The following is a 26,613-nucleotide window of genomic DNA, read 5'->3' as shown; positions in this document are numbered from 1 at the left end:
TAGCAACTCTGCCATTTCCTGATTTTCAATTACAATATCACCTCCATCTGTCTTTAAGCAGCGCACATTACTCTCAGCCTCCCTTCTTTCTCTTCACATACTCGTCAAAACCTTGAGAGTTGTCCTCATTTTCCCTCATAAGTTTTTCTCCTTTTCCCTTTTTGCTCCTCTTACGATTTTTTTAGTTTCATCACCACAATAAACAACACTCCGCTGTAAAGTCCGGCTCAATAGTTCACCAGTGTCAGAGCGAGAATTGTCTGAAGCCCTGATTTATTTCATGTCACAAATACAATCACACATAATCATCCATGTATCAACACACTGAAGGATACACAAAGATAAACTCAGCGAGAAATGCAGTCAGTGTCGGGATGCACAGGTGAACGGACAAGCGAAATGGACAGAGACAAAACGGCTTGAACCCCGAACAGTGAAGTGTCGCTGATAGATATTAGTGAGGAGGTGGGGGCACCCTGTCATCAATTGGCGCTATGGCTTAGTTGGTTAAAGCATCTGTCTAGTAAACAGGAGATCCTGGGTTCAACTCCCAGCAGTGCCTTGTGCAGCTCGTTATTTTACCTAATTTATGGAATAAAGCGACAAAATAACAATGTGGTGTTCGGATTTGTTCAGGTTTCAGGAGGAAACGGATAACAGAATGACTGTTCAAAAACGCCCTTTCATTCCACAGACAGACCTCTCAGAGAATGTGTCTGTAACACGTTAATTTCAGGACACGTTCTTGTTTCTAGGCTCGTTGGGATCGGGGTATAATTCACGATTTGAGGTTCAAAGCCGGAAGACATCCTAATTTGGACCAAGACTTGTGATCTTGACCTGCGGGACAAAAGTTTGCAAAGAGGAAAAATAAGTCCTCAAATCGCTCGACCTGAATCTCCAAGCCCAGATGAAATAGATCCCAGGTTGTTAACAGAAGCAAGGAAGGAAATAGCGGAGGCTCAAACCATCATTTTCCAATCCACCCTTGCAAAAGGTGTCGTGCAGGAGGATTTGAGGATTGCTAACGTTGTACCATTGCTGAAAAAGGGGTATAGGGATAGATCGAGTAAATAGAGGCCAGTCGGCCTAAACTCGATGGGAAGTATGAATCGTCATTTAGAAAGGCACGGATTAATCAAGGACAGTCAGCGTGGATTTGTTCAGGGATGGTCGCTTGAATTGAATTATTTGAGGAGGTATCAAGGAGGATCGATGAGTGTATCGCGATTGATGGAGTCAACATGGATTTTAACGATGCTTTGACAAAGTCCTACAGGGCAGATTTGTCAAAAATGTAAAAGCCCATTGGATCCAAGGGACATTGGCAAGTTGAATCCAAAATTGGCTGAGTAGCAGGAAGCAAGCGGTTGTGGTCGACGGGTGCTTTTGTGACTGGAAGGCTGTTTCGAGTGGGGTTCCATGCGGCTTCGTACGAGGTCCCTGCTTTTCATGGTACAGATCATTGATTTAGATTTAAATGTAGGGGGCATGATGAAGACATTTGCAGATGATACAAGAGTTGGTCCTGTGGTTGATAGTGAGGAGGAAAGCTGTCGACTGCAGGAAGATATCCATAGAGCGGACAGGTGGATAGAAAAGTGGCAAATGCAATTCAATCTGAAGAAGTGTGAGGTAATGCATTTAGTTGAGGGGGGGGGGGGGCAAAAAGGCAAGGGAGTGTACAATAAACATTGTAATTAATTTGCCATTGACACGCCCATTCTGCAAATTTACTAATGTCTTCCTTTATTATTCGCATTTTTCCTTTGTATTAACTTCAGCTCGCAATTCGGTGTCGTCCCTAAATTTTGAAATTGTACTTCCGATTCCAGTGTACAAATCATAAATGTAAATTGTGAACAGCAGTGTTCCCAGCACCGATAAATTTTGAAAAACAGTAGTCCCAGCACCGATAAATTCTGAAAAACAGTGGTACCAGCAGCGATAGATTGTGAACAACAGTGGTCCCACCACTGATAAAGTGTTAACAACAGTGGTCCCATCACAGATATATCGTGAACAACAGTTGTGCCAGCATCGATAAATTGTGACCAACCGTGGTCCCAGCACCGATAAATTGTGAACAACTGTCGTCCCAGGAATTTTGATCTTGAACTGCAGTTGAAACTTTTGCACAAAAGAAAATAACGTCCCCAAATCGTCCCACGTGAATCTCAAATGCTTTGGGAAGAAGTCCAATAGAAACAATCAGGACTTTAAAGGCACCTCAACGACCTGAACTTTCGTTGAATGAATTGTGTTAGCCATTGCATTCGACCGTGAAATCGCTCTTGACTTTCATCTCATTGAAGCAGAGTGTGGCCGCTTTGCATCTGTGATCATGTCGGTGGCGTGTTTAGCTTTGAAATTGATCGCTTCCAATTTGTAAAATTTCATCAATCGTCAGGAAAAATAAACCGAGAATCGAATTGTCCCTCTAAGTGATGAACTGAAGGGATTGGTGATCCAAGCAGATCTGGAAAATGCATGGTGCAATCGGTCAGGAGTTCCAAATCCACCCTCCAGCCACTCGGCAATTATATTGAATGAACTTTACTCTGGCCCAGTGTCGCCGCACTGAAATCGAGTATTTCTCCTGCATGTTTTTCTTCATAGTTGCTGGTTTAAGAGTGAAGACTGGCTGGTTGGATTTTCACTCCTACAAGCTTTAATCATTCATTTTTCACTGACTGTAGACAGTTTTTATATTGGTCGCTGCAATCTCAAAGTTTAGCCCAGTGAATTATTGGTTTAGCAGGTGATCTCTTCACCTGTTCTCGGCGGTGTTATCCGTTAGCGTGAAAGTTTGATTGTTCGAGCCATTATTTTATTTTTCCTCAGGATTCATCGCCTCAAAGTTCCAGGGTTTCAACGCATGTGTTGGAATCAAGAAAATGTACCGGAATCATTGCCAGCTGAGCAGGGCTGATATTCTACCATTTACCCTGCGGTCGGAAATCAGGCACATGAATCATACAAAGGAATGGAACATTGGCTTCACGGTAATTACAATTCTCCTTGACAGACAAGCCCCCGAAAGGCCCGAAGGGAGGCTGCATTCGCAGCAGGAGAGCTGGTTCGCTGTGACATGGAGATTTCTGTAGTGAGTGAGACCAGACTGTTCCTATGTTCAGAGAATAAATTTCACACCCTTTATTTTGGAAAAGCAAAACGGTGGGGATTTTTGTCATAGCCCGATCCCTTTCGTGTTGTATCAGATGTTCCTCGTTGCGTTACTTTCATCTTGATCGGAGAACCAGTTCGGGCGCTCCTGTGATAAACAGCGACAATTGCCAGTTAATGTTAAATTTAACAACGACTCCACTGCGTTTTTAATCCCACTCTTAAGATGCAGTCTACAAAATGAAAAAAAAACTTCACATTCAAAGCATAAAAATCTTATTAAAGTTTTGACTGTCTCTCGGTAACCACGTCAACATCGCCTTCAGTCTGAAATAGAAAGTTATCGATTGATTCATGGTGATTAAAACAGGGACTCAACTACGAACAGGATTTAATTAGCTTCATGTAATTAATTTAATAAGTTCATAACTCTTTTTAAAGTTAATTCCCTGACTGGGAATCGAACCTCGCGGCGGTGAGAGTACCGAATTCTCACCACCAGGCCATTGGGGAGCTCCCAAGATTGCGCACGAGACAAAGTGGAACTGATGACATTTTTTTTCCTTCGCTCTTTCATGATTCATTCAGCTCTGTGTTTATTCTCAGGACTCTTATCTCTCCTTCTTTTCAGCTTCTGACTGCGGATATTCCTGTGGCTAAATATGAATAATATAGAACATCTCACAGCCCCGGTATATTTGCTGTTTCTCTGTGCAGTTCTGTGCAAAATCAAACTGCACGCAAATACCGACAGTGCCTCTCTCTCACTCCCCACAGAAGCAGTAGGAGATGCCACTTTAAACTGCCAGTTGCTTCAAACGATTCATGATGGACCTGCGTGGCCTTGCAGTTTTCCAAGGAGCTGCATTCAGTGCGGGAATTTTGGAAATGGAAACATGTCCATCAGCAGCTTGTGGTCGTATTTTACCTCACTTTCCATTTCATGTACATGCCTACTTGCACTTGGTGATGTCATTGCCTGAACATCACCTCTGTCGCGATATTATTTCGAACAGAAAATGCCTTTTTGTGCGAGCCGTTTGTCTGGCAGGAAAATGACCTGAATTACAAAGGGCCAAGTAGGAAAGGCCGCGTTGCTCTGCTTGTTCGCAGCAAAGAATTTTCAGCGTTTCCTTGGGGTTTAGTGTTTAGGATTCGGCGCTTTCATCACCACGGCAAAGGTTCGATTGTCGGTCTCAACATCGGCATATTATACACTCTACCATAAGTATACTGTACTCAAATTGCTGATTTTTTCATTGTGAGGGGAAGATTCATAAACGTGTGGACATTAATTACGAATTCATCAGCTGGGTTGCACCTTTTCTTTTCCTACCGTCTCAGTCTTTCCATCTTTACCCTTCTCTGCTGGTGTTGCAGGTTCCATCATTCTTCGCTGTTCACGATGCCTGAGAAGTCCATCAGGAGAAAACAGGCAAAGGCAAGAGACAGAGACAGGGAGAGATTAAAACACAGAAATAAATTGTATAAATGTCAAGTTCTGCGAACGAGCAGAACTCAGAATGGAGCTTGGGAGAGATTCCTTCACGTGTCTTGCAATTTTGCAAGAGATCATTGGGCTCCGAGTTTAAAGCGTCGTTGGCGATGGAGCACCTCTCTGAGGGAGCGAACAAGGTCCGTTCGTTCAAGTTCATATTAACTTGAACACTGAACAAACTTTGAAAAGTGGCGCTGCGAACAGGATTCGAACCTGTGCAGGGAAACCCCATCGGATTTCAAGTCCAACGCCTTAACCACTCGGCCATCGCAGCGGCAAACATCGATGATGCACAGCTATAAATCAGAATGCGTAGGGTTATCACACGAGATCTGTGACACTTTGTTCTCTCAGACAGGTTTCCAACTGGAAACTTACAGCTTGTTCATGTGCTGACTTTGCTGTCTCGGTGATAGAATTCTCATTTATCACGTGAGAAACCGATGTTCGATTTCCGGTTCGTTTAGGATTATTTTCATTCTCCATTCATAAGATCGCGTGAATTGTGCGACATTCGCCTTCAGCTTCAATCTGCGCACCATTTCGAGACATTTTCCATTCTCCACGTGTGTTGCGTCGAAGCTGGGTTGGAAACTCACATTGCATGTCCCACTTCTTAATCATTGGGTCATCGCAGCTGCACGCGACAAATCCGACACGGCTGCAGAAGAGAATGAAGAAGGTTATGACAGGAGAACTCTGAGACTGTGTGTTCTTTTAGACAGGTTTCGACCTGAGCGCATCCCACCGGCTGCTGTGCGAGCTTTGTTATTTCAGCAATAAAATTCTTGATTTCTGCGCGGGAGGCCTGGGTTCGATCACCACCCAATCGAGGAGCATTTTTCATTTTCCATTCATGAGGTCACGTGAATTCGGATACGTTGACATTCAGCTTCAATTTGAACACCATCTTGGGAAATTTCCCTTTCTCCATGTGTGTTGTCGTCCACAGAATCTCTGCATTCTGTCCTCCATGCACTGGAATTGAGACAATCCTGCCGACTACACTGCTGACAAGACGTGAGAAGCCAATTCGTGATTTTGAACGAAAAATGGTAACACCGCAGGGCTCGTCCGGGATCTCTCACATAACAATCAGCAAATCCCCAAAGCGAGATATCATACCCGGAGACCAACGAGCCACTGATAACAGAAGGGTGCAATCAATGCAGAATTCTGTGCCACCCACAGCCGATCGGCCACCATTCTGTCCATCCTATCACTTTTTCCATTCCGATGTCCGGCAATGTGAAGACGTACATTAACTATTTCAAATCAACAATATTAGCATCTCTTTACCACATTCGTTTCGAATGTGCGAGTTGTAATATCAAGTGAGACTTTGCAGAATTAATTGCTCTAAAGCTACATTGTTGTCTGTCTTGGCATCCGCAGATTATCCACTCTACCACAAGTATAACAGTGACTACACTTCAAAAATACTTCAATGGCTGTAAACCGCTTTGGGAGGTCTTGATGTCGTGAAAAGCGCTTTGTAAATACAAGATTTTGTTTTTATACTGGGCTAAAAGTACTGATGATTTCAGTATGAGGACGAAGAGACATCAATATGTGGACATTGGCTACGAATTCATCATCTGGGTTGGTCCTTTACTTTTCCTCCCGTCTCAGTCTTTCGATCTTTACCGTTCTCTGCTGGTGTCGCAGGTTCGATGAGCTTTTGACGTTCAACGAAGCCTGAGAAGTCCATCAGGGGAAAACCGAGAGGGACAGAGACAGGGAGAGATAGAGAGATCTAAGTATAGAAAAAAATCCTGATTATCAAGTTAGCAGAATTTGAAATGAAGCTTGAGAGAGATGGAATCATACATTCATAGAATCGTTACTGCACAGAAGGAGGCCATTCGGCCCATTGAGCCTTCCCCGGCTCTCTTTAAGAGCAATCCAGTTCGTCCCATTGCCCCGTTCTTTCCTTGTAAACCCGCAAATATTTTTCCTTCAAATACTTATCCAATTCCTTTTACAAAGTCACGATTAAATCTGCTTCCACCACCCTTTCAGGCGATGCATTCCAGATGATAACTACTTGGTGATTTAAATCGTTTTTCCTTATATCGCCTTTGGTTCTTTTGTCAACCACCGTCAATCTGTGTCCTCTGGTTCTGGACCATTCCGCCAACGGGAGCAGTTTCTGTTTATTTAATTTATCTAAACCCGTCATGATTTTGAACACTTCTATCAAATCTCCTCTCAACCTTCCTGCCCTAAGGAGAACAACCCCAGCTTCTCCAGTCTATCCACGTAACTGAAGTCCTTCATCCCTGAAACCGTTCCAGTAAATCTTTTCTGCATTCTCTATGGCCTTCACATCCTTCCTAAAGTGCGGTGCCCAGAATTGGACACAATATTCCAGTTGTGAATTATTGTGAAGTTTCCTTCAAGCACCTTGAAATTTTGCAAGACCATTGGGCTCCCAATTAAAAGGTCTGCCGCGGTGGAGGATCTCTCTGAGAGAAGGAAATGCGGCCCGTTATTTCCAGTTCATACTTATTTGAGCATTGAACAAAACTTTAAACAATAGCGCCGCGACCAGCATTCCAATGTTTCACCGAAAGACCCTGTCGAGTTTTAGATCTAACGCCTGAACCACTCGGCCATCACAAGCAGCGAGTGCTAGTAATGCACGGCTGTAAATCAGAATGCGCAAGGTACTCAGAGGAGATTTGTGAAATTATATGTTATTTCAAACAGGTTTCCAACTGGACACAGAGAGCCCGATACCATGCAAACGTTGCTGTTTCACTGGTAGAATTTGCACTTAGAACGCGAGGGAACAGGGTTCATATTCCCGACCAATTAAGGAGCATTTTTATTCTGCACCGCTGAGATCGCCTGAATTGGGATAAATTCACCTTCAGTTTCAATCTGCAAACCGCCGTGAGGCATTTTACTCTCTTCGTGTGTGTTGCGTCGACAAACCGGCTGCATTCTGGCCTCTGGACCTCAAACATGCTCGAGGATTAAATCAATCCTGCTTTCTGCAACGCTGAAAAGATGTGAGAAATATATAAGTGAATCTTCACTGGAAATAGTGAAACAGGAGGGTGCTGGGATTTAAACCCCCAACCTCTCACACATCAAACAGTGAAACGCCCAAAATGAAAACCATAATCCGAGAACAAGGAGCCGTCAGTAACACAACCGGACAACCAGTCGGAAATGTCCCTGCTACTCACAACCGATCGCCCATTCATTCAGACCGCTTCTGTCCATCGAATCATAGAATGGTTACAGCACAGAATGAGTCGATTGGGCTCATCGAGCCCGTGCCTGCTTTTTGTAAAATCAATCCAATTAGTCCCATTCCCCGGCCCTTTCCCGGTGCTCTGCATTTTCCCCCTTCAAATTTCTTGCTTAAGTCACGATTGAATCTGATTCCACCATCCTTTCAAGCAGCGCATTCCAGATCAGAACTACTCGCTGCGTAATTAAGTTTTTCCTCATATCGCCTTTGGTTCTTTTGCAGTCACCTCAAATCTGTGTCCTCTGGTTCCCGACCATTCCGCCAATTAAAACAGCTTCTCTTTATTTACTTTATCGAAACCCTTCATGAATTTGAACACTTCTTTCAAATCTCCTCTGAACCTTCTCTGCTCTAAGGGGAACAACCCCAGCACGAGGCAAATACGGTCAATTAGCTTCAATTAATTTATTTGATCATTGAACAGGCCTTTAAAGACAGGCCTTGTTTTGTGGAAGAGTGATCTGGTGGATTAAATCGCTGGTTTAATGTCTGGGGCGTTTCTCGAATCGAATTTTACCACTGACTGAATTTCTGCAAATGTTCATTTTGACCTGCTCACAGAAAACCCGATTGTCGTGCGATGGAGCAGAGGATGTGACAGAAGCTGAAAGTGAAAGTGCAGATATTAGTTTCATCACGGGGACAGAACACGTTTCCACAGATAAGGACACCTCACCTTAAGATTCTTTCCAGCAGAGTGGGACGGGTGATCAGAGTGACCGGGCTCCAGCGGCGCAATAGGTCCTTATATGAGTTACAGGCTCGGGAAATGCCGGGGTTTTTAATTCGAGTCTCACCGAGATGAAACAATCCATTTCCTGGTGAACATTTCGACCGGAGTTGAAGGTACAATTGGTGTGTTCCAATATTCATTTAATTATCTGAATTGCCATGTGGTTCCTCCGGACTACGCTGTTGCAAGACCAGATGAGATGTTTCGTATTACTTGTCTACAGGAGGGAGGCTGCAGTTTTGTAGACACAAACTATGATTTTGATCCATCTTCAAATCGTGGGATTTAACTGGAGCTTTAAACGAGCGCCAGAGGCCGCTCAGCCAGGATACTTTCCATCCTGCACTCAGGAGCTAGTATTACAGGAATATAATTAATACAAGCAAGAATTCTACCCCTCAAGCACCAATGCTCGCACGGCAGCAGGATGCACGTGTCCAGTTCGAAACCTGTCTGAAGGAACATGCAGTCTGACAGAGCCGGAAGTCCAGCAGATTGACTTTCGGTCTGAGCAGGTGATGAGTCTCCTTTTTGAGTGTGTTTCGCCAATCCAGCTCAGAGTGGTTTAAGAATCATGAATTCGGTTGTGACTGGAGCCAATTGTGCAAGATGAAGTGTCCGGGGCAGTTTCACATTCATGACGAAGATGAATGATCCTGTTCCGGTTTTGCTGCAAAATTTCACTTCCTCACTCCCGAACTAAAACCCAAGTATGGTGGGACTCGAACCCACAACTTTTGAATGGGTTATCAAGCAGAGCAAGTTGATATCCAACACGCTTCCTATTGCGCCATAAAATCAGTTATAAAAACAGCCTAATAAAAAGAAAGACGTGTTTCTCCGGTCCAGGGGCAAAGTTACAATGGATGTGATTGAAAAAACTGTCCCCGTGAATCTGTCTGTGGATTTTTCTTGTAAAGCTTTGATTATAAAAGTTAAAAAAGCCGAAATAAATTATATGAATCGAATCCGTGATCATGGCGTTACAATACACACGAAGCAACTGAGCTAACCGGCCGGACTGACGGTCCATTGGACATTTTGAATATGTTTTGTACCGACATGCTCGTTGATTGAGCTTTCAGTAATTGAACCCCTAAATCTCTCTGCTCCTCCACAGTTCCCAGTTTCTCACCATTTAGAAAATAATCTGATTTATCTTTCTTAGTTTTAAAGTGGATGACCTCTCTCTCCCCCACATTGAACGTCCTGAGGGACAGTTAGGCAATAAACATTTATTGAACCCGTCAGTTGCATCATTTAATAAAACGAAATTAATAGTCACGGGAAAAAATCATATGTGCCGTTCACCAAAGTAGCGGGTCGCGGCTGCACTGAGTGTTTGTTGCGGTTTTAATAGCACCAAGCGTTGGGGTTTCAGTTTATTTTATTACCCTTCGTCCATACGCGTTCTCCCTGATTCTCATCTCTTTGCTTTCAGTCCGGAGATTAAGTGCATCAATGGCGGCTGCAGCCCCCAGCAAGCAGCGCGGAACAGAATGTCACCGATCTGAATCAGAGGAGCCCAGCGCGCAGGCGCAGTAGAGGCTCTTTGTTTGGCTTTGTGTTCTGAGCATGAGCGGTCGTTGAGGCCGCGGGAGTCGGAGCGGTCGGTGCAGGTAAGAGGATCGGAGGGAACAGGTTAATAAACCATGGGGTGAGCGGGCCCCAGGCCCGAGTATAAAGCAGTGAACGTTATCCCCGCACCGCGACCCAACCCGACGGATTCCGGTTTCTCCCCTTTCGCTTCGGTCCAACTCTCAAACAAAGGCCCGTGGCCCCGCGCATGCGCCAAACTCCGGGACAGTCTGGAGGTGCTCGAAATTCTCAGGGAATGTCTATAAATGAAGGAGAAACGGAAACATGTCAGGGAGCTTCATCAATTGAAGGAAAAGTGTTGACATATCAGGGAGCGTCTGTAAATGAAGAGGATATGGTAACATGTCAGGGAGTGTCTGTAAATGAAGGAGAAATTGTGATGGGTGAGGGAGTGTCTGTAAATGAAGGAGAAATGATGACGGTCAGGGATCGTCTGTAAATGAAGTAGGAATAGTGATGGGTCAGAGAGTGGCGTGAAATGAAGCTTAATTCGTGACTGAACAAGGAGCGTCTGTAAAGGGAAGTGAAATGGTGACTCGTCAGGGAGCGTCTATAAAGAGATGTGAAATGGTGACAGGTCAGAACATCTGTAAATGATGGAGAAAAGGTGATGGGTCAGGGAGATACCGTCAGCAGAGTTGGGTGATATTACAGATGGACAGATTACAGGGAGGGACAGGGTGTTGGGACATGGGGAGAGACAGATAGAGAACATATTGATGGAGGGAGACAATTAAATATGAGAGTATACCAGCAAGAAATATAAATAACAGATTGTAAGAGCTTCCTACGGGAAGTAAAAATAAAGAGATTAGCGAAAGTAAACGTGGGTCCCTTACAGGCTGAGACAGGAGCCATTATAATGGTGAATAAGGAAATGGCAGAGACGTTAAACAAATGTTTTTTTTTTAATCTGTCTTCACAGTGGAAGACACAAAAACATATCAGAAATAATGGGGAACCAAGGAAAAAATCCTCTCCCTCTCTACTCTATCGAATCTTATTATCAGTTTAAACACCTCAATCAGATCACTCATCAACTTTCTAAACGCAAGGGAACACAACTCAAGTTTATGCAACCTGTCTCCGTAATTTAACCCTTTCAGCCCCGGTTCATTTTGGTCAATTTTCACTGTTCCCATTCTCAGGCCAATCCATCCTTCCTGAAGTGTGGTTCCCAAAACTGAACACCGTTCTCCAGATGGGGTCTGATCAAGGCTCCAAACAACTGAAGCATCACTTCCTCCCCTCTGTATTCCAGGCCCATCGAGATAAAGGCCAACATTCCATTCGCCATCTCGATTCTGTGTTATACCTGTTTAGTAGTTATTAATGATTTGTGTCCTGGAACTTAAATAATATATTTGGCAATTGACTGCTTGTTTCAAATAATTGGCAAAATTTGGGGATTCCCTAACAATGGGGCACAATCATAAAATTAGAGCAAGGACATTCAGAAGTGAAATCAGGAAGCACTTTTTCACCAAAAGGTTCGTGGAAATCTGGAATTCTCTTCCCAAAAGGCAGAGGAGGCTGGGTGAATAGATATTTTCAAAAATGATAGTTCATTTTGATGAGATAAGTGTCTCCAATATTATTGATCAAAATGAATATATTGAGTTGAGTTGCAGATCAGCCACGATCGAATGAAATGACGGAACAGGCACGAAGGGCTGAATGGCGTCGTCCTATTAAGGAGTTCCCTCTGCTGGTGAGTACTGGACGGTGCAGCAGTTAGTCTGAAACCGCCCTCTGTTGGTGAGTAATTGCATTATTTAGCTTTGAAAATTGAAATCCAAAAACATTGGCCCTGAAATTGTGATCAGATTCTCCTGATCTCCCGCCACACTCCGGAATCCCCAGGTATAGATGTAGAGCAGTGAAACAACATTGTAGTGTATCTCGGAACCAGTTGTCGGGAAGTGTACAGTGGTGTTCCCCAGAGGTCGGTATGAGGACCAGTGCACTTTTTAACATATATTAATGACTGGACTTGGGGAGAGAGGATTTAATTTCAAAGTTTGAAACTCGGAAATGTAGTAAACATTGTGCAAGATAGTAACAGACTTCAGGAGGCAATAGACAGGCTGATGAAAGGGCCAGACACATGGCAGGTGAAATTTAACACAGAGAAGTGTGAAGTGATACATTTTATTCGGAAGAACGAGGAGAGGCAATATAATCTAAATGGTACAATTTTAAAGGGGGAGTGCAGGAACAGAGAGACCTGGGGATCGATGTGCACAAATCTTTGAAGGGGAAAGGACAAGTTGAGAAGGCTGTTAATAAATCTAAGGATCCCATATGCTTTTTCAATCTCTGTTTAAAAAAGCATTTGGGATCCGTAGATTCATTAACAGAGGCATACAGTACAAAAGCAAGGAATATTTGCTAAACCTTCATAAAACATTGGTTCGGCCTCAGCCTTATTGTGTTCAATTCTGGGCACCACACTTTAGAAAGACAAGACCTCAGAGAGGGTAGAGAAGGGATTTCCTAGGTTTGTACCAGGGATGAGGGACTTCAGTTATGTGAAGAGACTGGAGGAGCTGGGGTTGTTCTTCTTAGAGCAGAGAAGTTTAAGGGGAGAATTGATAGAGGTGTTCAAATTCATGAACGGTTTTGATTGAGTAAATAGAAAGAGAGAAAATAGGAGCAGGAGTAGGCCATTCGGCCCTTCGAGCCTGCTCCGCAATTCAATATTATCATGGCTGATCCTTTATCTCAATACCATATTCCCGCTCTCTCCTCATACCTCTTGATGCCTTTTTCCTTCCGAAGTAGATAACTTCACATTTATCCACGTTATACTGCATCTGCCATGTATTTGCCCACTCACTCAACTTGTCTAAATCGCCTTGAAACCTCTTTGCATCCTCCTCACAACTCACGATCCCACCTAGTTTTGTGTCCTGAGCAAACTTGGAAATACAACATTTGGTTCCCTCATACAAATCATTGATATATATTGTGAATAGCTCGGGCCAAGCACCGATCCCAGCGGTACCCCACTAGTCACCGCCTGCCACCCCGATAAAGACCCATTCATTCCTACTCTATGTTTCCTACCTGGTAACCAATTTTCAATCCATGCCAGTATATTACCTCCAATCCCATGTGTTTTAATTTTGCACACTAATGTCTTACGTCGGACTTTATCAAAGGCCTTCTGAAAATACAAATGCACCACATCCACTGATCCTCCCTAATCTATTCTAACAGTTACATCCTCAGAAAACTCCAGTAGGTTTGCCAACACGATTTCCCTTTTATAAATCCACTTTGTCTTTGTCTAATCCCGTTAATATTTTTAAGTGTCCTCGGCTTTCAGTCCCATTAATTTCTCCAGCACTTTTTTTTTACTGATACTAATTTCTTTAATTCCTCCTTTTCACTGAACCCTTGGTTCCTTACCATTTCTGGGAAGTTATTTGTGTCCTCTTCCGTGAAGACAGATTTTGTTTAATTGCTCTGCCATTTCCTTGTTCCCCATTATAAATTCTCCCATTTCTGATTTTAAGGGGCCTACATTTGTCTTCACGAATCTATTTCTCTTCAGATACTTGTAGGAGCTTTTACAGTCCGCTTTTATGTTCCTTGCAAGTTTACTCGCGTAATTTATTTTCCCCTCTTAATCAATCTCTTGGTCATTTGTTGCTGAATTCTAAACTGCTCCCAATGCTCAGGCTCGCTACTTTTTATGGCAAGTTTACATTGCTCCTCTTTGGATCTAATGCTGTCCTTAAATAAGGAGACGCTGTTTCCAGTGGCAGAAGGGTCGGTAACCAGAGGACACAGATTTAAGGTGATGAGCAAAACAACCAGTGAAATATGAGGAAACATTTTTTTCACGTCGGCATTTGTTATTATCGGGAATATGCTGCCTGAAAGAGTGGTGGAAGCAGATTCAAGAGTAAATTTCAACAGGGAATTGTATAAATACTTGAAGGAATATCATTTTCAGGACTATGGGGAAACTGCAGTGGTGTGGAACTAATTGGATCGCACTTTCATAGGCATGATCGGCCAAATGCCCTCTGTCTGTGCTGTCCCATTCCGTGAGAGTACGATACGATGTTAATAACTTGAACATCTTAAACAGAATTACACCAATAAAGGCACACATTCCAACTAAAATAGTGAACAAACGTATTTTATTTTATTATTTAACTCTATTTACGCTGTACATCACCACTTACATTATGAGACTGCAGCAGTCTCTGCACATCGAGCATAGGGTGGGAAGTTAACTGTTGTTTCAGCTTCTGTGGCTCTGGAGGGACCAGTTACAATAAAGGGAGATAAAACAGACAGACCATTCATTGGACCCCTGCGGGTTCTAAATCTCCTTTAATGATGAGATATGAAAAAGTGAAGCGATCACATAATGAAGTTCCTGTAAACCCATTGTTAATAAACACAGGTTCTCTATTACAAAGTTGGTCCATCCATGCAGAACAGCGTATATACAGTATTAACACAAACTGAGCAATGATCAGAAATACATTGTTTCTGTTTTACATTTGTCAATTAAACAGAACACAGACACTTTCAGACAGAATATGGAGAAAAAACAAATCCTGTTATTTCAACACAACGTAACATGGTGATCGATTAAAATGAAGTGATGTTTATATCGTGATGAAAATCACATTCAGCATGTTCACATTGATGGAGAAGTTAATGGATATTCTCTCAGAATTAACACAGAACGTTTCCCGCCAGTTTGTTACACGTCTCGGAACATCACATTCTGGATTTTACGTTGACCTTTACCTGGAAGGCAAACAAACGATATGAGAGAGAGAGAGAGATAGCGGTGAAAGCAATTCCCCCCAGCACACCCGAGAATCAAATATAGTCTTTCTTCATCACTAAATATTGAGAATATTCTGTCTGATAGTTTCTGTATCATTAACTTTAATTACTATATCCCCACTATCACACAATAGAATAAAATGCGGTTAGTATAAAGGGAACTTTTATTTAATTATAAAGCTACAGCAGGTTCTCTTTTATAGTTTATGCATCATAAATTGTAGGAAACACAGTCCCCACAATCAGACAATATAATTAAATACAGACAGTATTAAAGGGGATTTATATTTAAACAGTAAAGACACAGAATGTTCTCTCTGATACTTTCCACCACTCTCCATTATACGACAGTAGATATCACCCGAGTCTCAACGCTTAACCAACACTGGTATATCAGGGAGAGAAACAACTGCAGCCCTTGGTGCAATATGTGTATCATTATATCATAGTAGATACAGTACAGAAGGAGGCCATTTGGCCCATCGTGCCTGTCCCGGCTCTTCAGAAGAAGTCCTGCTCCCCCTGCTCTTTCCGCACAGCCCTGTAAATGTTTTCCCTTCAAGTATTTATCCAATTCCCTTTTGAAAGTTACTATTGAATCTGCTTCCACCACCCTTTCAGGCAGTGCATTCCAGATCATAACAACTCGCTGTGTTAAAATATGTTTCCTCATTTCGCCTCTGGTTCTTTTGCCAATCACCTTAAATCTGTATCCTTTGTTTACCGACCATTCTGCCACAGTTTCTCCTCATTTACTCTATCAAAACCGTTCATGATTTTGAACACCTCTAACAAATCTGCACTTAACCTTCTCTGCTCTATGGAGAACAATCCCAGCTTCTCCAGTCTCTCCACATAACTGAAGTCCCTCATTCCTGGTACCATTCAGGTAAATCTCTTCTGCACCCTCTCTTAGTCCGTGACATCCTTCCTAAATGGTGGGGCCCAGAATTGAACACAATACTCCAGCTGCGGCCTAACTAGGGTTTTATAAAGGTTTACCAAAAGTTATTTTCTTTTATACTCCATACCTCTATTGATAAAGCCCTGGATCCTGTGTGCGTTTTTTTAACGGCCTTTTCAACTTGTCAATGTCCCGGAAACGGGGTGGAGGAGGAGGAGGGGGTCGTGGTGTGTTGGGGCGGGGGGTAGGGTGGTTGGTGGGGCGCCTCCTGTCAAGTTGCCAGGAAGTAAGCTGCCTGTCCCATCCCGTTGGACATGAGTGTCCAAACTGTAGCTCATGGACATACGTCAACCCTCACCAAGCGCTGGCAATTGGGCCCTCAAAGCCCAGACAACTCAGTCCTCTTCACACTTACATTTCTCATTTGCATTTGTCCAGCTTGAATTTTGTGGATCTGGAGGTTTGCACAGGGCTGCTCTTGGCACTGTTGGTGGATAAACCCTCAATCAGACACCAGGATGGTTCGGATTCACGGCTTGAGACATAACGCAGATTGAGAGGAACAGGGATTTAAACTTACATGTGGCCCAGGAGGCTCAATGGTAAGTAACTATGTCGCCCTTGAGGACGAAAAGCTTGTAAATTTCTGCTTTGGGTACATGAAGTCCATGACTCTGAAGTGACCAGCAAGGGGGATGGAGGATGAATGGGAACAGAGGAAGATTAGGAATAGGAGGAGACCGTTGAGTCTCTCGAGACTGTCTCGCCATTCAACTAGATCGTTGCTTTTCTGTACCTCAACTGCTTTTACCCACCTTTGCTCCATATCTCTTCATACCTTTGCCGAACATATATCTATCAATCTTAGCATTGAAAGCTCCAATTATCCCGCAGCATCCACAGCCTTATCAATATCAATAACACCCGGGAATGGACACTCCCCCAGCACTTGCATATCAGGGATAGAAACAACTGCAGCCCTTGGTTAATGTGTAATAATCAATCTCACCCGGGACTGGACACTGATCCAGAAATCACCCTAAACTTCTTCTGGATTCTTCTCCTTCACTTTAAGACCAAGAGGAGAATTGCTGCTCCCGCTCTACCCGAATTTCCTGATTGATTTAGACAAAGAAATATTCTACTTATCTGGACCTATGGATATTTGTTGTTGTACATTTGGGAAAGTTTACACAGATTACCGTCCTCTTGTACTGGGATTCAGTCTTTGCGATAAGGGTTAAGTTTGTTTGCAGACACTAAACTGTCATGTGTTTTCAGTGAATTAATGATATTACCCAGATATACTTCCCTCTGATACATTGACCTGCTGGATGTTATGCCGCCTATGTTCAAATCACAGGGCGAATGTTCCAGCAGCATTGTGTCAATATTTCATGTGAGCAGACAGCAAAACTCGAGCACGGAAATCCCCACAAAGCCAGGTGCTTCCTGTCAGTTCAACAGAACAGCAAAACACAGCGACTGGTCTGAGACACTGCAGACTGTGAGCGGCTTTTCACACACTGGGGTTATGGAAAGTCATCCTCGATTCCAAGTGATCACCTTCTATAAATCACTTCCCTTTTTGTTTACAGGGAACACACCGTGTCTTTCCCTCGTACATTTCATCGATGGTGATAATGTGCAACTTCTGATTCCCAGTACACGTGTCCGTGGGCTCTGCTTCTCTGTGAGAGTCTCACTGAGGGATCACAACACATTTCCTCTAATCTTTGGCAAGTTGCCATCAACAGTTAAAAGCTCATTTATAGATTGTGACTGTTAAACTGTTCTGAATGGCACAGTTCAGACATGGTCTGTCCCTGGACAATGGGTAAATACAGCAAAACTGGGCGATAAACAATTGGGGGACCCAGTACAGTGGATAAATGAGGCATTACTACATTCAATGATAATCATCGGAGCAGGATCGGCTCCAATGCGAAACCGTTCACTAAACAATGGGAGTTCCTGTACAGTGGGGAGATGAAGCATTACTTCAGTCAGTGAAAATAGTCAGAGCGGGGTCAGCTCCAAAACAAAACTCTTCAATAAACATTGGGGTCCACATATCCAACCACATCCCCACTCCAAACCCAAAACCTAATTCCATCTTTGTAATCTCGCCCGTCAAAGCCACTGCCTCAGATGATCTGCTGCTGACACTCTCATCCATGCCTTTGTTACCTCTAGACTTGACTATTCCAATGCTCTCATGGCCGGCCTCCCATCCTCCACACTCCATAAACTTGTGCTCATCCAAAACTCTGCTGCCTGTAACCTAACTCACAACAAGCCCCATTCTCCGATCACCCCTGTGTTCGCTGACCAACATTGGCTCCCAGTCCGTGAACGCCTCGATTTTAAAATTCTCATACTTGTTTTCAACCTCTCCATTTCCTTGCCTCTCCCTATCTCTGAAACCTCCTCCAGCCCGACAACCCTCCGAGATCTCTGCGCTCCTCCAATTAATGCCTCTTGTGCTTCCCCAATTTTAACCGCTCCACCATTGGCCTTCAACAGCCTAGGCCCCAAGCTCTGGGATCCCCTCCCTAAACCTTTCCGCCTCTGCACATCTTTGTCCTCTAAGACGCTCCTTTAAACCTACCTCTTTGACCAAGCATTTGGCCTCCTGTCCTGATACCTGCTTATTTGGTTCGGTGTCAAATTTTGTTTGGAAATTGCTCCTGTGAAGCGTCTTGGGGAGTTGTATTACGTTAAAAGCGATGTTCAATGCAAGTTATTATTATTGTTGTTGGTCCCTATACAGTGGGTAAATGCAGCATGGCTTCAGTGATAATTACACAGAATTGCATTGAATTACAATAATTTACAGCACAGGTACTATCCATTCGACCCAACTGATCTATGCCCGTGTTTACGCTCCACACGAGACTTCTCCCAGGCTACTTAATCTCATCCTATCAACATATCCTTCTATCCCTTTCTCCCTCATGTACTAATCTAGCTTCCCCTTAAATGCATCTGTGCTATTCGCCTCAACCACTCTATGTGGCAGCGAGTTCCACATTCTCACCACTCTCTGAATAAATAAGTTTCTCCTGATTTCCTTATTTGATTAATTAGTGACCATCTTATATTTATGCCTACTAGTTTTGTATTTCAACACAAGTGGAAACATCTGCTCTACGTCTACCCTATGAAACCCCAACATTATTTTAAAGACCTCTGTTATTTCAACCCTCAGCCTTCTCATTGCAAGAGAAAAGAGTACCAGCCTGTTCAGTCTTTCATGATAAATATCAACGCTCATTTCTGGTATCGCCCTCATGAATCTTTATTGCACCGTCTCTAGTGCCTCTATATCTTATTTGTGATATGGAGGCCAGCATGCTGCATAGTGCTCTTTAAGTATAGTCCAAACAAGGTTCTATATAAGTTTAACATAACTTCTCTGCTTTTCAATTCGATTCGTCGAGAAATGAACCCCAGTGCTTTGCTACCATTTTATGGCCTTGTTAACCTGCATTACTACTTTTAATGATTTGTGAATCTGTTCCCCAAGATCACTTTGCTCCTCTGCCGCTTATAGAATCTTATATTCCAGGCTGTATGTGGCCTCCTTATTCCTCCTGCCAAAATGTACCATCTCACATAATGAGAGCCGGATCAGCTCCAATACAAAACTGTTCAGTAAACAACGTGAGTCCCTGTATAGTGAGTAAATGCAGTATCATTACAGTCAGTCATAACAGTCAAAGCAGGGTCAGCTCCAATATAAAACTGTTCAATAAACAACCACAAATCTGTGTCCTTTGGTTACCGACCCGTCTGCCACTGGAAAAAATCTCTCCTTATTTACTCTGTCAAAACAATTCATGATTTTGAACACCTCTATCAAATCTTCCCGTAACCTTCTCTGCTCTAATGAGAACAACCCCACCTTCTCCAGTCTCTCCACATAACTGAAGTCCCTCATCCCTGGTACCATTCTAGTACATCTATTCTGTACCATCTGTAAGACCTTCAAATCCTTCCTAAAGTGCGGTGCCCAGAATTGAACACAATACTCCAGCTGAGGCCTAACCAGTGTTTTTTAATGGTTCAGCATAACTTCCCTGCTTTTGTTTTGTATGCCTCTATTAATAAAGCCTTGGTTCCCATATATTTTTAGTAGCCTTCTCAACTTGTCCTGCCACTTTCAAAGATTTATGCATATGCAACCCCAGGTCTCTCTGTTCCTGCACCACCTTTAAAATTATACCATTTAGTTTAGATTGTCTCTCCTCATTCTTCCTACCAAAATGTATCACTTCACACTTCTTTGCTTTAAATTTCATCTGCTATCTGCTAATTCACCAGTCTGTCTATGTCCTCCTGAAGTCTGTAACTATCTTCCACATTGTTTACTACATTTCCGAGTTCAGTGTCATCTGCAAACTTTGAAATTATACCCTCGATGCCCAAGTCCAGGTCATTAATATATATAAAAAAGAGCAGTAGTCCTAATACTGACCTCTGGGGAACACCACTGTATACTTCCCTCCAGTCTGAAAAACAACCGTTCACCACTACTCTCTGCTTTGGGTCCGCTAGCCAATTTTGTATCAACGCTGCCAATGTCACTTTAATCCCGTGGGGTTTAATTTTGCTAACCGGTCTATTATGTGGTATTTTATTAAATACTTTTTGAAAGTCCATAAACTCACCATCAGCCCTGCTACTCTCATCAATCCTCTCCGTTACTTCATCAAATAACTCAATCAAGTTTTTCAAACATGATTTTCCTTTAACAAATCCGTGCTGATTTTCATTTATTAACCCATACTTTTCCAAGTGCCAATTTATTTTGTCCCGGATTATTGTGTCTCAAAGTTTCCCCACCACCGACGTGAGGCTGACTGGCCTATAATTGCTGGTTTATCCCTCTCCCCTTTTTTAAACAGGGGTTTATCATTTACAATCCTCCAGTCCTCCAGCATCATCCCCATATCTGAGGAGGATTGGAAGATTGTGGCCAGAGCCCCCGCAATTTCCACCCTTACTTCCCTCAATAACTTAGGATGCATCCCATCTGGACCGGGTGACGTTTTTACTTTGAGTATTGCCATTCTTTTAACTACCTCCTCTTTATCTATTTTATCCTATCCAATATCATTACTACCTCCTCCTTTATTGATATATTGGCAACCTCCTCTTCCCTCGTGAAGACAGATGTGAAGTATTAATTTAGTACCTCAGCCAATTCATGCTCGCTGCCTCCACAAGAAGATCTCCTTTTTTATCCCTAATCGGTCACACCCTTCCTTTGACTACCCTTTTACTTTTCATATGTTTATAAAATACTTTTGGGTTCCCTTTTATGTTTGCCGCTAATCTATTCTCCTACTCTCTCTTTGCTCCTCTTCTTCCCTTTTTTAGGTCTCCCCGGTGCTTTCTTTATTCAACCTGGTACTCTACTGTGTAATGAACCTTAAGTTAATCGTAAACCTCCTTTTTCTGTTTCGTTTTAATCTCTTTATCTTTCATCATCCAGGGAGCACTACCTTTGGATGCCCTTCCTTTCCCCTTGTAAGGACCTGTCTACTCTGTACCTGAACCAATTCCTCCTTGAAGGCCTCCTATTGTTCAATTATTCTTCTGCCTCCCAATTTTTGATTCCAACCCACCTGGACAAGATCCCTTTCTCACTCACTGAAATTTGCCCTCCTCCAGTTAAGCATTTTCACATTTGATTGTTCTTTGTCCTTTTCCTTAAATATGCTAAAGCTAATGATAATATGATCACTGTTCCCCAAATGCTGCCCCACTGAAACATGCTCCACCTGCCCCACTACTTTCCTCAGAACTAGATCCAGCACTGTTTCCCTCCTGGTTGGGCCGGAAACAAACTATTCCAGAAAGTTTTCTTGAACACATTTCAGGAATTCTTCTCCCTCTTTGCCCTTTACACTCTCACTGTCCCATTCTATATTGGGAAAATTGAAGTCCCCCATTATCATAGCTCCTCTATTGTTCCTTAATTCTAACCAGATTTTGTCTTTGACCCCTCAACTACATCGATCCTTTTCAGTGCTATAATAGTTCCTTTGCTCAATACTGCCATGCCCCCTTCTTTCTTTCCTTCCCTATCATTCCGGAATACATTGTAGCCCGGAATATTAAGTTCACAATCCTCCCCTTCTTTAAACCATGTCTCCGTTATTGCCACTCTATCATAATCCCATGTGGCCTGCAGCTCATCAACCTTATTTACCACACAACTTGGATTTACACACATGCACTCCAATCGCAGACTGACTCGCATTTACCACCTATTTGTTCCCTTCTCTTTCTGAACCATTCGTTATTCTAGTGCTATTTGTCCCTCCCAATCCTCTGCGCACCTTTTTTATCCTCTCTAATATTTCATCCTGGTGATCATTCCCCAGCCAAATTAGTTGAAACCCTCTCACACAGCATTGTTTAACCTCCCCATGAGGACATTGGTCCCAGCTCTGTTAAAGTGCAACCTGTCCATCTTGAACAGACCCTCCTGCCCCAGAACTGGCCCCAATGCCCCCGGTATCTGAAGCCCTCCCTCCTGCACCATTTCTCCAGCCACGCATTAACCTGCCTTATTCTACCATTCCTGTACTCACGAGCACATGGCACTGAGTGTAATCCAGAGATTACTACGTTTGAGATCCTGCTTTTTAACTTCCGTCCTAGCTCCTGAAACTCTGAATGGAGGACCTCGACCTTTCCTTCCTATGTCATTGGTTCCCACATGGACGACGAAGTCTGGCTGTTCCCCTTTCCCGCTCAAGATGTGCTGCACCCTCTAAGTGATGTCCTTTACCCTGGCACCAGTGAGGCAACACACCAAGTGAGACTTAGGTCGGCGGTTGCAGAAACGCTTGTCTATCCCCTGACAATCAAATCCCCTGTAACAACTGCATTTCTTTTGCCCCCCTGTGCAGCCGAGTCCTCCATGGTGCCGTGGATTTGATCCTGACTGCACTCCCCCGAGGTGTCAACACCCTCACTGGTATTCAACACTCAATACCGCTTGTGAGTGTCACACTCTCAGGGGACTCCTGCATTGCCAGCCTGTTCCTCCTAGTTTGTCTGGTAATCACCCACTCCCTCTCCGCCTGAAATCTCTGTAGCTGCGGGGTGACCACCTCCTGAAACGGCTATCCACATAATTCTCTGCTTCCCGTATGCACTCTATTGACACCAGTCTCTCCTCCAGCTCAGAAACTGTGAGCTCGAGTTCGAGCAGTTGTCGGCACTTCCTGCACATGTGGTTCTCCAGGATACACAAAATGTTCTGGACTACCCACATGGCACAGGATGTGCATGCGACGGGCCCCAGTTGTCCCGCCATGTTAGCTACTGTCATTTAAACTTTGTTTAGCTTTAAGGCACTTAACTGTTTATCTGTCACTAAAACACGAACCAGTGAAAAACACCACCCAATGAACTAAATACTGACTTGCACTCGGCGCTCCTCCTTGTCTTGTTTAGATTCCTCGTGCAGCTCCCTTTGTGCTCCACTCAGCCTTAGTCTACAGTACTTTGGTTTAAATCACTGAGCACCTACTTCCCCCTCTGTACTTAATTCCCATACTCACTAAATTCCCACACTCACCTAACTCCCAGTTGAAAGTCCTCATCCTGTTAGCATTTCAGTCTGTTAGAGTTTCACTCTCTGCCTTTCCCAACTCTATGCTCAAGCCTATTTTATCTCTTCCCTAATCTCATCATATTCACTTTTGTGATTCTCTCCTTCATTGTATTGTGTGAATGCATTTTTCTTCAGATTCAATTTCATCCTCACCTCTTTATTTATCCATGATATCTCATTTGTTCACTCGATTGTTCTTATTTCATCATAAAAACAAAAGAACATAAGAATTAGGAGCAGCAGCAGGCCTTATAGCCCCTCGAGCCTGATCAGCCATTCAATAAGATCATGGCTGATCATTGACCACAAACCTACTTTCCTGCCCGACCATCATATCTCTTGATTCCCCTAGAATCTAAAAATCCATCTATCTCAGCCTTGAATATACTCAACGATTCAGCATCCACGGCCTTTTGGGGTCGAGAATCCCAAAGATTACAACACTCTGCGTGAAGAAATTCCTCCTCATCTGTCTTGAATGGCAGACCACTTATCCTGCGATAATGCCCTCTAATTCTATACTCCCTAGCCAGGGGAAACAATCTGACGGCATCAACCCTGTCCAGCCCCCTCGTAATCTTGCATGTTTCAATGAGGTCACCTCTCATTCTTCTAAACTCCAGAGAGTATGAGCCCATTGTACTCAACCTCGTGTAATGTATTTTTCCTGGATTCTATTGCTCTCTCCTTTAAACGTTGCCCACTGTTGTTCTATCTATTTTTCTGTCAATATGTTTCCCCAGTTTACGTTTCTTAGATCCTCGTCCCTCATAATTGCCCCCACCCCCACACTTTTATGTCTCTCAATCATTATCTTAAACCTCCTTATATTGTAATCACTAACCACAGTGATCTTCTCTCACACTTTTTTTTATTCGTTCACGGGATGTGGGCGTCGCTGGCGAGGCCAACATTTATTGCCCATCCCTAATTGCCCTTGAGAAGGTGGTGGTGAGCCGCCTTCTTGAACTGCTGCAGTTCGTGTGGTGACGGTTCTCCCACACTTGACTCCTCTTATCTGCTCCAGCTCATTCCCCATTATTAGGTCTCCCAGTGCTTCTCCGCTTGTTGGGGTTCTTATGCATTGTTCAGAAAGGAGTCTTGTACAAACTGTTAAAAAGTTCATTCCCCTTCTCCCCTTTCACTCCCTCTTCCTGCCACTTTATTTGGGGGTAGTTGAAATCGCTAATGATTCCGATTCTGTGTTATTTACTCATTTCATATATATGCCGCCATATTTCTCTCTCCACTTCCTTGCCACTATTTGGTGGGCTTGAGTATATCACCAATAGTGTGACTGATCCATTCCTATCCTTCAACTTAATCCTATGGATTGTGTTTTAACTCTTTGTTAGTTATATCCTCTCCTGCGACGGCCATTATGTTATTTCTGATGAACACCTTCCCTTTCATTTCTAAACACAATATATTTGAAATATTTAAATACATGTCGAAATCCAGTATAATTCTGCCTCAGTGAATGGAAGATGAAACATCAGAGCAGGTGTTCAACATCACAAAGGTGAGATAAGCCTCGAGAGGAAGCTACAAAGAGCATTCATTGGACACCCGCTCTCTAAAGGGTGACACGATTTGTGGAACGAACTTCTATTGACAGTAAAATTATAAACAACGGAAACTGGTCCAAGTATTGAGTGAAGAGATGTCGTTGAAATTGTCGTTGGAGCTTAATTGAACCGATGCAGAAAAGACTAGAGAGTAAAGGAGATTTTATCGCTGGACTGAACGGTCACTCACAATCTAACAAGAACTAAATGCTTGGAGAACAGACACACGGTGATCGGAGCACCAAAAACAAACAGTCTGAGCTTCAGATGACATTGAGATCAAAGGTCATCTCACCCATAAGTTTGCTAAAGGTCCCCTGTTAGAGCGGTTGTTCTCTCTAAAATGGAAAGCATTTTTTTGAGTATCTCTTTGGGACTTCACCGTGAAATTCTCCACTCTCCTCGCTTTGATTCACTCATAAAGCATGGATTTGGGATTCTGGAGAATCCACTGAATTGTACAATAATCAGACACACAAATACCAGTCCAAACTCACAATATTATAAATAGCCGCACAATTGTTAGAAATGTTTATGTGCGTACTTTGAAACTGGCCCCTTTTGGGGCGCTTTGGTGATCGAGGGTAGAAAGAAAAACTTTAAGCAGCTTTTTCAGATGAATATCGCGGTTATGTTCAAATATGATCTGAAGGCCAGTGTAGAATAGGTGTGAATGGTTCAAGTCTGTTTCTGTCTGTGTATTTCACGGCTTGTTGAACATTTGGTTAAATACTTTGCAGTCTGTGACTGACATTAAACGCTGTTAACCACATGCTGTCTCAGTTAATACACTGGTTATAATCAGGATATTGAAAGGGAAACAAACTAGGTTTAAACTGTAAAAAAATTATAGTTATAAATGAAGAAATTTCTCTGAGACTAACGAATGAGTTATCCACATTTAATATGATCTTTATATCAAGGATTAAAGAATGATATTAAGCGATTACATTAAAAGATTGAACAGTTTTCTTTTTGCTTTGTTGCCAGCAGACAGGTTCCCTCTCATTCCCAAACTGCAATTCTAGCTGGAGAAGAATCATCTCTTTCCACTTACAATATCCATTACATTTCAGGTGAGATTTCTGTCTGATCCCAGGGCCCCCTCCAACTCGATAGTGTCTTTCCATTACATTTCAGGTGAGATTTCTGTCTGATCCCAGGGCCCCCTCCCACTCTACAGTGTCTGTCCATTACATTTCAGGTGAGATTTCTGTCTGATCCCAGGGCCTCCCTCTAACTCTATACTGTCTGTCCATTACATTTCAGGGGAGATTTCTGCCTGATCCCAGGGTCTCCCTCTAACTCTATACTGTCTGTCCATTACATTTCTGGGGATATTTCTGCCTGATTACAGGGCCTCCCTCTAACTCTATACTGTCTGTCCATTACATTTCTGGGGATATTTCTGCCCGATTCCAGGGCCTCCCTCTAACTCTATAGTGTCGGTCCATTACATTTCAGGG

General features: G+C 43.2%; 2 non-coding genes across 2 annotated transcripts; one reads left to right on the top strand and one right to left on the bottom strand.

The window, feature by feature from the left end:
- Window positions 1-488: 488 nt before the first annotated feature.
- trnat-agu (transfer RNA threonine (anticodon AGU)) lies at window positions 489-562 on the top strand. The gene has a single exon. It is a non-coding gene; the product is annotated as a tRNA-Thr (tRNA).
- Window positions 563-4,816: 4,254 nt separating this feature from the next.
- Window positions 4,817-4,898, bottom strand: trnas-uga (transfer RNA serine (anticodon UGA)). Its single transcript has one exon. It is a non-coding gene; the product is annotated as a tRNA-Ser (tRNA).
- Window positions 4,899-26,613: the final 21,715 nt, after the last annotated feature.

This window comes from Heptranchias perlo, chromosome 20, assembly GCF_035084215.1.
Source record: "Heptranchias perlo isolate sHepPer1 chromosome 20, sHepPer1.hap1, whole genome shotgun sequence".
Classification (NCBI taxonomy): domain Eukaryota; kingdom Metazoa; phylum Chordata; class Chondrichthyes; order Hexanchiformes; family Hexanchidae; genus Heptranchias; species Heptranchias perlo.
Note: the sequence above shows the minus strand (reverse complement) of the source record. Positions and strands in the feature narration are given on the sequence as shown.